At 45.1% G+C, this 15123-nt stretch overlaps 1 pseudogene; it reads right to left on the minus strand.

Moving 5' to 3' along the window:
• Nucleotides 1-347: 347 nt before the first annotated feature.
• On the minus strand, nt 348-460 carry LOC138565203 (U6 spliceosomal RNA; annotated as a pseudogene).
• Between the last annotated feature and the right edge of the window lie 14663 nt (nt 461-15123).

Raw genomic sequence — 15123 nt, forward strand, 5'->3', positions numbered from 1 at the left:
GCAGACACCAGACCTCGGAGGGGGCAAAGCCCAGGCCTGTGAGCATCAGCCTGGAGAAGGTCTCCCTGCTCAGCTGGGGTATGCTGCCGTCCGCATCTGGTTTCCTTTTCATCCGGATGGTGTTCTTCATCCCAGGAGTCAGTTGACCAGCCATCTCAACGTCGCGGTAGTCCTTCTTCTGTTTCTCCCATCGCAGGTCCCGAAATGCGGCAAAAACGAACGCTCCAAAAGCACTTAAAAGTGCCGTTTTTTTTAGCTCATCAGCTAGTTGCAGCTCCTTAGGGAATGCAGGCCAAGAAAGAACCATGCGATCATGGCGTCTCCCCTGCCAGCAGTTTTTTTTTTTTTAAAATATGGAACGCTTCACGAATTTGCGTGTCATCCTTGCGCAGGGGCCATGCTAATCTTCTCTGTATCGTTCCAATTTTAGTATATGTGCTGCCGAAGCGTTTTCCAACACAACCGCGTGTGTTTCTGCCTGCTGTGGCTATCACTTTGGGTCTCCGGTGCTCCCAGGGGAGCACCGGAGACCCAAAGTGAAAGCCACAGCAGGCATAAACACACGTTGTTGTGTTTACATGCCGCGTAGTGTTTCTACCTGCAGCTGATTTCCCATTTGGGGCTCTCGGTCTCCCGTGGGGAGCCCGAGAGCCCCGGTTGTTTTCCGCAATGCCGCGTTGTGTCTGCCTGAATCTGCTTTTCCATTTGGGGCTCTCGGGCTCCCCGTGGGGAGCCCGAGAGCCCCAAATGGAAAAGCAGATTCAGGCAGACACAACGCGGTTGTTTTCCGCAATGCCGCGTTGTGTCTGCCTGAATCTGCTTTTCCATTTGGGGCTCTCGGGCTCCCCGTGGGGAGCCCGAGAGCCCCAAATGGTAAAGCAGATTCAGGCAGACACAGCGCGGTTGTGTTGGAAAACGCTGCGGTTTTAAAACCGCAGCGTTTTCCAACACAATAACGTTTTATTTATGCTTGCGGTCGCTTCAAAAGCGACCGCAAACATAAATACGTTTTTAAAGCTGCGGTTTTATTTCTAAGTTTTCCGGGCTCCTCCAGCCCGGAAAACTTAGAAAAAAAACCGCAGCTAGTGCTTATTTTTTGTATAGCACTTACCGAGATTCAGCTGCAGCTTTCCTGCTCTGGTCTCCGGTCCGCGTCCTCCGAGTCCCGGCACTAATGAAGGGAAAGCCACCCAGTGGTAGTGGTAGACTTTGTTTACTACAGCTGGCTGGCTTTTCCTTCATTAGTGCCGCAAAAGCAAAAGCCAGCACAGGAGGGCCTCCATTTCACAAAATGGCGGCGTCCCTGTGCTTGTTTTTTCGAATTTTGAGCTTGAATAGCTCAAACTTTTACATAGGAAGTTTTAAAACGGAGGATGCTAGTATATTTTTTTTTATGTGGCCTATCTATTTTTTAAATAAAAATTTTTACTAGACCATCCCTTTAAGTCTAGGATCTCCATACCGCCCGTGGAGTTGAATTGTTTTACGTTAGATGAACCTAGATTCACAGGGACCTCTAGTTTTGGCTGCAGTACTGTGACTTCTAGTTCCAGCTGTGGTACTGCATCCCTGTAAATCAGATCAGCCCAGTTTCATGATACAGGTTGTTGGAGACCCATAACATCTGGGGCGGGGCACAGGGGACACCTTGGGACTTTACTTTTTTATTTATTTATTGTGTTTTGGTCAAAGAACTCGACTTTTCACAAAATTAAAATAGCAGTACGTTTTAAATCACGTATGTCATCACTGTATAAAACAAGAGGAAAGAAGAAAAGAAAATTAAGAAAAAGAAAAGCAGTTCAGAGTACAAAATCCACTTTACTAAAATGTGTGTTCTTGGGTAAATAAATGTAGTCTAACTGTGCCATATGCTCCAAAATGGACATGCTAATTGTAGTTGAGTGTTATAAGGATGGGGAGGCAAGATACCTGGTTTGGGGTTTTCATTGTGTGGGGAGAAAGGATGCAATGTTATGGGTATTCTCTTGTCGAGGGTGCAGAAGCAGTTTGATGGCAGGGGTCTGTCTTTACTTACTTTAATTAACTTAAAATACGCAGCAATGGACCCATAGGCATGATGGAGCGGACATGACAATATACAACAAATACAACAGATACACAAACAGTCTAAGAGAGGTCAAGGGCTGGTGCAGAGATATTAGTCGAACAGCAAGGTTTTGAGCTTTTTTTTTGAAGGCCAAAGTTTGATTTCCAGACTAATATCAAGTGGCAGGCGATTCCAAGCTGCCGGAGCTGCTATGGCGAAAGCTCGATTTACTTCTCGGAATCATGACCATTTTAGTCTCATTAGATCTTAAAGATCGAGAAGTACTCTTGAATGTAATAAGGTCGACCAAGTAGCGAGGCATAATGCCCAAGAGGCTCTTAAAGTTGATAACAAGGAATCCAAGTGATTTGCCCACGGCTGAAAGTACCGCGGGCAAAACGTTTGCATGAGAAAGGTGCAAACTACCAAAAGGTTGCACCTGTCTCATGCGAACACACATACATTCTCAAACCCACACACACAACACACCATAACACCCCCCACCTTCAGCTCACCCCCACCCACACCCCCACCATAAACAAACCCCACTTACCTTCATCTTCACGCTGGATTCCTGCAGCACCAGTTCCCTTTCAGTTCCGTGATCGTGAACCGGTGCTGCAGGGTCCTTATCTTTTCTTTTTTTTTTTTAACAGACGGTTGCGGGGGTATAGGGAGCAGGGCGATGCGGCGGACACCCCCACAGCCCCTGTTTCTTTTTTTCAATTTTTATTTTTTTATTATTTATTTTTAAACAGATGGCTGCGGGGGACACCCTTGCAGCCCCCGCTTTTTATTTTTACAATGCTACCGCCAAAGGTTCGAACTTTTGGTGTTCGAACCTTTGGTGGTAGCATTTTTAGAACTTTTGGTCGTTGCAACCATTTTCTTTCGGGAAAATCGTACTAAACTGATAACAAGGAGGCGATAGTGAATTCTCACTTCTACATGGAGCCAGTGTAAGGATCGTTCGGCTGGCGTAACATGGTCCCGTCTGGCTAGGCCTATAACACCCCTCACTGCTCCATTTTGAATAACCTGAAGTCTGTTTAGTTTAGTTTTACTAATGCCAGTCAGCAGGCTACAGCAGCAATCCATTTTATATCCCACTATGGCTTTAGCCAACGTTTCTGCATTAGTCTAGGACGGAGGTGTGCAAAACGTTTTAGGTAGAAGGCCGCGCCGAAACCACACTCCCCACATGAGCTTTCATAGAGAGTGTTGTGTGGGGTTGGAAGGTAGGAAACCACGTGGGTTTTGTGCTCTTGGCCAGACTGGCAGGATACCAGTGTTTGTATAATGGAGGGTGGTGAAGATAGGGACCATATCTGGCTCTTGTGTTTGGAGGGGTTGGGTGAGGGCAGGAAGTCATGTGTTTGTTGTCGGGGTCTGGAAGCAGTATACTTTTTATGTGTTATGTTTTGTTTGGCATGGGTGGCAAGAGGCTAGGTATGGGATTTGTGTTGTGGTTATGGAGGCAAGGTGTCACATATGCATCTCGTGTTCTCAGGTGTGTGTGGATGGGGTGGGGGGGGTTGTATGGCAAAGAGCCGAGTTTGTGTTTTGTGGGATGCTGGGGCATGGGGGCAGGTATTGGGCAGTTGGTGGATTGGCTCACCTTTGGGTCGAAGAGCCAAGCCCGACATCCTCACTTGGCTCTGACTCGGCTCTGCCTATGTGTCCTCATGGACTGCAGAAAATAGTAAACTGATTGACTTCCAAACAATCTTACTTGCAGGCAGTCGTGGCACTGAACATTTCTCTGGTCGTTTGATAGCAGTTCTATTAAGGACCCCAGGACCCAAAAGTGCATTTTGGTGTTCCATTTTAAAATGTTATGCTACGGAGGTATTGTTATTGGGCTACACAGTGTCCAATGTATCCTTATAGAATAGATTGACTTAGCAACATGTCAATCGTGAATGTGGCTTGTTTCAGTGCTTTATGTGGTGCTAACATGCCATCGAACTGCTACTTCAGAGCACTTTGAGACTGCACCATGCTTTAAAGCCAAAAAGGAAAAGCCAGGTTCAATCGTGCAGGACATTGTTGTGGGGCCTGAGCCCCTTAGGAGGTATTGTACCCTCAAACACCCTGTTCTGTAGGCAAGGGACAAGGTTGGCCCAGAGCATCCTCAAGGATGGGAGTTATTTAGTTATTTGGCAAATGGCTCTCCTGCCCTTCTTTACTGGAATCCCTTCTAGCATTGCAGATTTCTTTTGGGGTTCCACTGATGTAGAAAGACAGGAGAGTTCATCATAGTAAAGCTGGAGTGCATAGCTTTCAGGAGTTAGTTTGAGAATATCAGTTTCTTTGGAGTCATACAAAATGGCCACAAAAATCACACACAACCGATGCACACATGGAAAAGGGTAAAACAATTTCCCCACTTTTAAAACATACAAACTGTCCAGCCAAATTCTATCATGTTCTGTAGAGTTTCTGGGCTATATTTTCCAGCACCTACCTACTTATTTTTGTATTAGTTCGTCTGGGAGCTCCAGCCAAACACCTGAGCAGATACAAACAGCGGTCATTTGTGCTCTCTCTACTCACTTAGCCCTCTCATTTCCCCAGGACTGGAACTCATTCGTGGCCTTCCTGCCCCGCTGCTCCGTTCAGATGATGTATTTCACAAATATGCTCATATGTCTCTTCTGTACATCTCACATTCAATTGACTTCAATGGTTTATTTTTTAAATAATTCACAAACACAATTATTAAATCACTAGTCTTCTGCCACATTCTTTTGAGCTTTGTTCAGTCTATCAATTACACCCTCCCACTTTCTGGCATTAATAATGGGCACCACAGTGTTTTGCTGTTTTAATTAGTGCATTATGTTTAGTTCTGGTTGGGTCTGCTCTGCCCTCATCGCCTTCCTTTCATTTCTCCCATTTTGCAGCTCTCCTCCCCACCCTCTTCCAGCTGTTATTCATTGGCCTTGTAGAAGTGATGCAAGTAAAGCATGCGCCACACAAAGAATCCCGTGTTTGTTTGTTCATTTATAATTCACACCTCGACCGCAGGTATCTGGGCGCAGTATATGGTAACACAGTTTCTTAGTTACACAAGACAAAGTATAGGTACAACAGGTGATCTACAGCTGGTCCGATAGCACAGCGAGTAGAGTGCTCACTTTGACACCCATGCAGAGCCTGCTGATGTAGGCTCGAATCCCGGCAGGGCCAACAAAGCATATGTCCGCTTTGTTGCCAAGTGCAAAGAGGGAATGACACCGGTCATCCTGGAAATGTATTTGATCTTTATTATGTGGCTGGGACCGTCCCAATTTGTTTACCCCAAATAAACTGGGACCTTGTGTTTCCAAATAGTTTACAACGTGGTTTATTATAAATAAAAAGAACATGTCTTTATGCTGTGTCCAAACAAGGAGGGGGGGGGGGGGGATCAGCACGCTATGTGGTACAACAGCCTTGTAAATCAGATGAGCCATTTTCCACAGGGACCTCTAGTTTTAGCATGTAGTACTACAATCTTGCAAATTGGAGGAACATAGTTACACTGAGGCAAGCCGGAGCCTGTGATACTGCACCCTTGTAAATCAGATCAGCTGAATTCGATAGGGAACAATAGTTGCAGCGTGTGGTACAGCCCCCTTGTGAATCAGATCAGCTGAATTCGATAGGGAACAATAGTTGCAGCGTGTGGTACAGCCCCCTTGTGAATCAGATCAGCTGAATTCGATAGGGAACAATAGTTGCAGCGTGTGGTACAGCCCCCTTGTGAATCAGATCAGCTGAATTCGATAGGGAACAATAGTTGCAGCGTGTGGTACAGCACCCTTGTGAATCAGATGGGCTTTCTTTCACAGAAACCTCTGCTTACAGCGTTCAAACACATGTATACTTTAAAACAGGGACTTCCAGTTGCAGCCTGTGCAATTTATTTATTGTATTTATTTATTTATAAGGCGCCGGAAACCCACAGAATCGGGCACCACAACAAAAATACAAGGACAGCAGAAAGAAGGGACAGGTGAAACATAACAGAAGGCATCAAGACTCAATGAAAGATGCAAGTTTTCAGTTGCCGGTGAAACATAATTAGGTCATTTACCTGCCTATGGTTCAACGGCAAAGTGTTCCACATTTCAGCATCAAGCACAGGAAATGACCAGCCCAAACTATTGACTACCTTGAATTTAGGAGTTTTAATCAGTCCTTAAGTGGAGGATCGTAGTCTTCTTGGGGGTTCGTAAGAATGTATCGAGTTGTTTATATAAATTGGGGCTGAGCCATGAATGGATTTGTGAACAAGGGTGGCTGCTTTAAATTGTGTGCATGCAGTGATGGGAAGCCAGTGAATGTCATGACGACTGCAGGTAATGGGCCTCATTACGACCCAGGCGGTAAGGGGTTTACGGTGCCGTAAACAGCGCCGACCCTTACCGCCTGAGTACGAGGTCCCTTAGCGCCATGGCAGATTTAACACCTGCTTTTAGCAGGTGTTAAGATCCATGGCGCTAAGGGACCATGGAGTTAATTACGCCACCGTAATTTACGGTGGCGTAATTAACGCCTTCCCCACTCCCATTATGCCCTATGGGGCAAAAATGGGAATGGGGAAGGGTAAATGGGGATTGGGGACTTACCGCCCCGCCAAACTCGGAATGGGGCGGTAAGTCCGCCAACCACCATGGCGTAAACATAGTTTACGCCATGGTGGTAAAGTCACGGCCCAGGCGGTAACTTACCGCCTGGGTCGTAATGAGGCCCAATGTGTTCTCTTCTGGACCTCCCTTTCATAATGTGCACTGCATCATTCTGTATGACCTGAAGATCCTGTAGGCTTTTCTTAAGCGCGCCAAACAAAAGGGCATTAAAATAATCCAGCTTTGACAAGATAGTTGTCCGAGCGACCGAGCCACTGAGAGCAGGCAGGCTCAGATATATAGAGATTGGGATGCGTCAGTCCTTGATGGTAAAATACTGATAACTGGTGTCAAATTTAGATTTAACACGAGTAGAACCAAATATCAGTAATTCTGTCCTGCTCTCATTAAGACACATCCAATTAGAGTTCATCCATTTTTCAATGCAGGTGTAGATGGATTGCATGCTAATGGAGTCCAAGAAGTAGGCCCCTGACAATTCCAGCACCTGAGTATCGTCAGCATAGTTGGTAAAGAATAATTTCAAATCGTCCAAGAGATCACATAGTGGCTTAATGTACAAATTGAAAAGCAGGGGCAAAAGGCAGGCTCCCTGAGGCACACCACATTTAATCTCCACTGGGGGAGAGTTGGCATTTCCACAGCAAACTCTAGAAGTGCGATGAGAAAGAAGGGACTCAACCCATCTGATGGCACTCCGACCACTTAGACCAAGGTCTCTCAAGGTTGCAAGCAGACGATCGTGGCCCAGGAGGTCTGAGGCGACTGAGAGATCCAACAAAATAAGCATACCAGACTTTCTGTTATCAGTGATACTCAACATATGAGTTTGGAGGTTCATAAACGCTGTCTCCGTACTGTGGTATGGTCGAAAGCCTGATTGTCTTGGGTGCAATATGTTGGATGATTCAATAAACGATTGAAATTGAATAGTGGCGCTTTTGTTACGTATTTTTAGCAGAAAACTACAGTTTGTGTTAGGTTGTAAGTTATTAGGGTCTGAAGGATCTAGACAGGGTTTATTTACTAATGGTGTGAAGGTAACCTTCTTAATGGAGTCGGGGACCTGATTATTTTGAAAAGAGGAGTATACAAATCTAACAAGAAAAGGGGAAAGATCTTTGTGTTCCAAAATATGAATGTGGGAATGAGGTTTTCTAGGCAGTGGGAGGGGCGTAATAAAGATAAGATGTTCAACATATCTGAGATTCTCACTGGGGAATAGTTCAATCCTGTGCGCCTCTCCTTAGGGGAAATTTTAAGGCTAGGTGTTGGGTTGTTCACTTCTTTAGAAAGCGCAAGTTTGATTTTTTTGCAGGCTTTGTCCACTTTAGCCTCAAATGCTTGTTGGATTTTACCTCAATCTTGGTTTGTAGGGACAAAAGTTATAAGCAGAGAACCTGGTTTGTCCAAGGTTTTAACAATTTGGAACAACTTTTTGGTATTGGTATTCACCTTTAGCTACTGTGTTTCGGCCTTTCTCTTGTCTTTCTTCATAAGGACGAGATCCTGGGAAAACCATTTCTGATGCATGGCATTTTCTCTAACTGATTTAGTACGAATAGGAGCGACTCTGTCGATCCTGGCACCTAAGGTTTGATTGAATGCATCAATGAGGATAGCTGGAGAAGCAAAATCAGCAGTAACGGTCTTGATTGGATTCAAACAGTCCTTCAGATCATTACCAGTGAGTTTTTTAAAGTTGCGATTTTTGTCCAGTTTAACTGGGTTTGCTCTAGGGTAGATTTGAAAGGCAATTAAGTAGTGGTCTGACCAAATGCAGGGTGTTGTACTATCAACCTGCACCGGTAAATGTCTTCCACAACCTTTGTCGTGGGTAGCAGCGTTATTACAGACCTTATAGCCAATGTTGTTTAAACTTGTTTGTAAAGCTATGGCATCACTGTCAGTATTATTATTGAGCCACCGGTTGAAGTCCCCAACCAACAGCTGATACCTACCATAACTGCCTCACCAACACATTAGACACCCTAGTACCTTGTGTTAAAAAAAACAAACGCAAGGATATAAAATCCTCCTTCTGGTTTAATGAGGAACTAGTTTCTCTTAGATGGATTAAACAATCGCTTGAACACCGGCTAAACAAAACCCACACCCCAGAAGCCTTGGAAGCATTCAACACTGCAAACAAAACCTATAAAGCAGCTATCATTGCTCATGAAGCAGATGCCTTTAATACCAGAATCAGAAATGCTGCCTCTGACACAAAAGAGTTATTCACCATACTCAAGGAGTTGGAGAATCCTATCCCGATCATTAGCTCGATCCAAAGAATGGCGTACCAACATTCAAGATGAGCTTGCCAATACAATCAAACTATTAAAAAATAAAATTATTTCCAAAAGAAATCTCCTTTCCGATAAACACCGAACGGCTAACCAGATTTCCAAGCACATAGGAGATACTACTCCCTCCTTCAATTTTACCCCAGTCTCCCAAGATATAATACATAGTACTATAACCAAACTCAAAGCATCAAACTGTAAAGGAGACAATTTCCCATCACACCTAGTCAAACTATGCGCCCCCTCCCTCACTCCCATAATTACCAACTTTGTGAATGCCTCCTTCAACTCTAACCTGGTCCCAGTCAGCATCAAAGCAGAAGGGTCACCCCACTACTAAAAAAAACACATTAGACCTACTAGCCTCCACTAATTACAGGCCCATAACGACTGTCCCCTTCCTACTCAAAATCATTGATAAAATAGCCTACAACCAAATACAAACCCACCTTGAACAAAACAATCTACTAGGAGCTAGACAATCGGGCTTCAGGCCTAACCACAGCACTGAGACGGCCCTCTTGGACCTGAGAATCCAATTAGACACTATCAGAGACACAGGTAAATTAGCCACTCTATTGCTGTTGGACTTATCAGCAACATTCGACCTGGTAGACCACAACAAACTATGCAACACCCTAAAAAAAGACTTTAATTTTTCAAACAATGCAACACTCTGGATCAAATCATTCTTAACGGACCAAACATCCAGAGTTGCCATTGGAAATCATGCAGCTGGCCCTATAGCAGTTCCCATTGGAGTCCCCCAGGGTTCCTGTCTCTCCCCCACCCTTTACAATGCATATACCAAACTCCTGTTCTCAGCCCTTGACGACATGGGTGTCATCTACACAAACTTTGCAGATGACACCCAGATCCTCAGTCCCATCAAAGGTGACTACACCCAAGACACCTATACCATTAATAAAGTATATGCCATAATACAAAATTGGATGGCCCTAAACCGCCTCTTTCTTAACGATGAGAAAACAGAGGTTCTTAACGTGGGCTCACAAAAAAGAATAAGCACTCTCCATACCGACTACTCACATATCAACATTGACGGCAGACAGATCCCAGCACTCAAACAAGTCAAAACTCTTGGGGTATATAGAGATGCCAACCTTACTATGCATAAGCAGATTTCAGCCCTCTCCTCCTCTACAGCGTACACAGCTAAACTTATTGCACTCAGCCGCCAATTTCTTACTCCCACAAACTGCATTACTTTGGCTAGAACGCTGATTCTAACGAAACTGGACTATTGCAATATCCTTCTTTTAGGAACTTCCAAATCTATCATTAAAAAGTTACAATTACTACAGAACAAAGCCCTTAGAGCGGCTCTAGGTATAAAGAAATCCGAACATATATCCAACATCAGGCGAGAAAATCACTGGCTACCTATCGAAGCCAGAATCATTTTCAAAACACTTTGGGCCTCATTACGACCCAGGCGGTAAGTTACCGCCTGGTCCGTGACTTTACCACCATGGCGTAAACTACGTTTACGCCATGATGGTTGGCGGACTTACCGCCCCATTCCGACCTTGGCGGGGCGGTAAGTCCCCAATCCCCATTTACCCTTCCCCATTCCCATTTTTGCCCCATAGGGCATAATGGGAGTGGGGAAGGCGTTAATTACGCCACCGTAAATTACGGTGGCGTAATTAACTCCATGGTCCCTTAGCGCCATGGATTTTAACACCCGCTAAAAGCGGGTGTTAAAACCTCCATGGCGCTAAGGGACCTCGTAATCAGGCGGTAAGGGTCGGCGCTGTTAACGCTGCCGCTAACCCCTTACCGCCTGGGTCGTAATGAGGCCCTTAGTGTCGTCCATAAATGCATCACAAACAAAGCACCTAGCTACCTCAACAATACCATCAAGAAAAAAATCTCCTGCAGGACACTTAGATCCAATAAACTTGCTCTCTTGGAAGTACCACAATACAAATACAGTAGAGCAGGGGGAAGTAGCTTCAAAGTCCTAGCCCCGATTCATTGGAATATACTACCACCCAGTATTAAAAATGAGGGCACTTTACTAGGATTCAAAAAAGCGTTGAAAACTTGGTTATTCAACAAATACTAACCCAACCACCCAATCCCACCTTAGCACCAGAACATCCAGGCCTGGCTCGCTTTTTCAGAACTGTAATATCAATTGTTGTTCACGTGGCTCATACCTATGTCTAATGGTCGCTACGGACTTAGAACGAGTGTCTCAAAGAACAGTGATTTCACTGCTTTGATGGATTGTAACATTGTATAAGAAATGTGATAATATGACTGTAATTGCAACACTGTACAAATTGTGTTAATTTGCCGACAAATTCGCCGTGATACCCTCGGGTCTGGGCGAATAATAAATGTAATAAATAAATAAATTAAATAAAAACAGGGTACCACACTGTGGGCGTAAGATCTATTTAGAATGTCAGTCAGTTCCTCGTTGACATTAGGAGTATCAATTGGTGGACGATAGACCACAATTAAATTGACCCACGTCTGGGAAACCTTTTAAATCCTCAGGCTGTATAGAGGCCCTTGTCATTAATTATAAGCATGCAGTACCGGAGCCTGTCACTAGAGGTCCCAATGAAGCAAAGCTCACCTGATTTACAAACCTCCTGTTTCAGCCTTTGGAGTTCCACCCTTATAAATCAGATACACCTAATTTCACAGGGACCTCTAGTTGTGTTGTGCAGTACTGCGCCCTTAGAAATTAAAGGAGAATTGTTCCATACATTAGAACCTATGGCATGGCAGTCTGCTATTAGACAATTGTAATTGTAGCTGTAGTTCTGCATCCTTGTAAATAACATGAGCAGATAACGGCCTCAAGCTACAGCCAGTGGTACTGCATCCTCGTCAATCAGATCAGTCGAGTTTCACAGGGACCTCTAGTCGCGGCCTATGGCACTGCACCCTTATAAATGAGAGAAGAATTGGTCCACATGAACCTCTAGTTACAGGGCCTCATTACAATTGTGGTGGTACAGTGACAACGGTGCCGGTAGCGCTACCGGCACAATTGCTAGCGTACCGCCATACTACGAGTTGTGCTCGCGGGTGAATGCCAGCCCAGAGCAGCACCCACGAGCACAGCAGGTCGGATGCACCAGCACCGTTGTAGACGGTGCATCCGATGTCCCCATTCCTATTGAGCTCTATGGGGCTCAAATGGGAATGGGGACTGACAGGCACTGGCACCCGGCAATGGAGGAATTACAGGGTCCGGCAAAGTCGTAATACCCCGGTAATTGCTCATTGCCGGGTGCCATATTTTTTCGTGAGTTTGGAGGTAGCCTTGCCGGTTTTACCGGAAAGGATACCTCCAACCTCGTTATAAGGCCCACAGTCTGTGGCACTGCATCCATGGATATCAGATGAGTTTTGTTCCACATGAACAATTTTTGTTAAACGTGTTACTGGCTGAAAACTGAGTTGGTGGAACATGATTTCAAAGTTAATATAGTTTATCTTATGTACATGGCCAGAGTAGGCATCCAAAGGAAAGCAGTTTGAGCCATAAACAAATGAAGGCAGAATTGTCTTGTACGTTGTGGAACAGGAGTTCTTCACATGCAGGTGAGAGCCCACATAATGTGCACCAAGAGAACTCTCAGAAGAGGAAATAAGTACTAGAGCAGGAGACTAACCTGCACATGTATGACTTAATGCTGTTCTCTCTACCACTGTGTCAAATGAAAGACCAGCCTGTCCGTTAGTCTCTGTTTCCGATCACATGAAATGCTAAGCCACACAGTGGGGCTCATTTTGTAAGTCCCCGTAATTTGAGGGCAGTGAACCATTACACTTCAATGTAAAGGGCTCACAGCCACCAAATTCTGGTCATTTGCACGGCAGAGTGCAAATGTGCAGGCGAAAAGGTGGTGTACAAGCATGTATTATGCCTTTTGTCCTGCACATTTGCACTCCACCATGCAAATCAAGTAAATGCTGTGTGCCATGTACGCATGGCAGGCAGCGTTTACAATGAATCCTTCTGGAGTCTGCCTGCTTCAAGCTGGTGCATAAGGCCAGTGAGCTCCATAGGGATCATTCTGTAGCATTTGTATGGCAAAGAGGAAGGGGGTTGTCAGAAATACAAGTTGCTGCGCAACAGAGGCTGGCAAGTTACGGTGGCTTTACCTGAATTGTCTGCCAAATTTCCGGGGTTTTGTTGATTTACATTTTCACCTTAGCATCACTGCAACTAAAGTGTTTTCCCTCAATATCCCTGAAACTAAAGATTTTTCCCTCAATTTCAAAGGTTTTGTTACAATATATTCCACACCTGAACTGTTTGCAAACTAACATTTTTACAGTGATTGTTAAAGGTTTTACTAATATATAGTTTATACATTCTCTTTCCTACAATAAATAAAAGTTTGTACACACATTACAAAATCACGTTTTTATTTCATTTATTAGGTATGTTATAGCAAATCATTACTTTTCAATACCCAGACAAGAAGTACAAAGTGTCAATAAAAGATACACAAAAGACCTGATTCATGGAACTTTTAGCACGGTGCAAAGTGACTGCACTGCCAACCAACACCCTGATTCACAGAGCCGTGCAAAGTGTATTTTTTGCAGAGTAGAAGGGCAAAGTCACAAAAATTCCATGAATCAGGCCTGATTCATGGAATTATCTGGGCGGAAAAGAGGGTACTTGCACGCCCAACTGCGCGCAAATCCACCTTCGCCGATTCATGGTACCGAATGAGCGGTACTTTCCCTGAACTTGCGTGGAGTTCGCGCTGGCTCGGCACGTCTGTGCGAGCCGTGGTGGGCCGTGCACGAGCCTCCAAGTAGAGCATCTGTGTGGCCTGTGCAGAGGGCTGGGAAGGGGGCAGAACACCAAAAATGGGGAAGAGCGGTCTCTCCCGTGCGCCACGAGACGTATTCATAGATTCGATCGCGCAACGTCTCGGCTGGGAAATGGCCACGCAAGTCCTTCATACGATCAGTCACTCGAAGGCAGACGCAAGTACACTTGAGCATAGGATTTTCAGCGCACAGGTGGGGTAGCATGTCAGATTTCGGGGTGCATCTACTCAATCAGGGTTCCGATGTAACTTAGGGGTGAGCGTAAGCAGTGTAGCAGGGTGCAGGAATGTTATACGTGGGTTCGCACGTACATTTCCCGAGATATTTTTGAGCTATGATTTCTTTCTACGCATGTTGTTGGGGTGCCGGATACAGTTACGTGGAACACCACGAAGGGTCCCCGAGTCACAGGCCTGCTTACGGCGGACCCCATGCACTGTTTGAAGATTGCGTGTATTCGCGCCTGGGGGAATACGCATAAGTTAATGTTCTGGATGTTCATGCTTTGCGTGTGGGCGTGTTGGGGGCGTTCCAGGCGCAACTTGCGAATACGGTTACTTTGCGCTGTCAAAGTTAGCTATATTCCAGAGTCTGATTTGAGCTATTTTTATAGGAATAGAATTTGCCTGCATACACCTACCCTAAAACATTCTTCTTTCAATACTATTTTCATTATGTGAAATGTGCTCAATAGCGCATACTATTCCTTCTTTAACCCCTAGGGCTTTGGGTAAGTATGTGTATGAGGCTTTCATAAGTGTTAGGCTCTAAACAGAGTCGGCACGTTCGGTTGATTGACTGCATTTTCTTATGTGGACCTGTTACTGCAAGGCATGGTAGTTAGTTTAGACTTGCTAATAAAAAGAACCTCCTCAGTAAAGGACATGGGCCCTGATTCATGGAATTCTTTGCACGGCAAAAAGGGAACTTGCGCGCCAAACTGCACGTAAATCCGCATTTGTCGATTCATGGAATTGAATGCACAGTACTTTTCCTGGATTTGCCTGGAGTTCCCGCAGGCTCGGCCTGTCTCTGCGAGATGTCTAGGGCCTAGCGCGAGACTACACACAGAGCGTGGGCATGGCTTGCGCAGAGGGCTGGGAAGGGGGCAACACTGAAAATGCATCTTGGGGATTTGGGAGGTCAGGAGGTGGAGGGTTGATACACTCACTGCTCTTATCGCTTAACAGCATGTACAGCAAATAGGTTGAGGTTCTACAACTACCCGGGGTACAATGGTATTTTAAGGACATCTTTTGTTGGTTATGTGAACTTCAGCCTTCAGTCTTCA

This window comes from Ambystoma mexicanum, chromosome 1q (assembly GCF_040938575.1).
Source record: "Ambystoma mexicanum isolate Mex_15411 chromosome 1q, UKY_AmexF1_1, whole genome shotgun sequence".
Lineage (NCBI taxonomy): Eukaryota > Metazoa > Chordata > Amphibia > Caudata > Ambystomatidae > Ambystoma > Ambystoma mexicanum.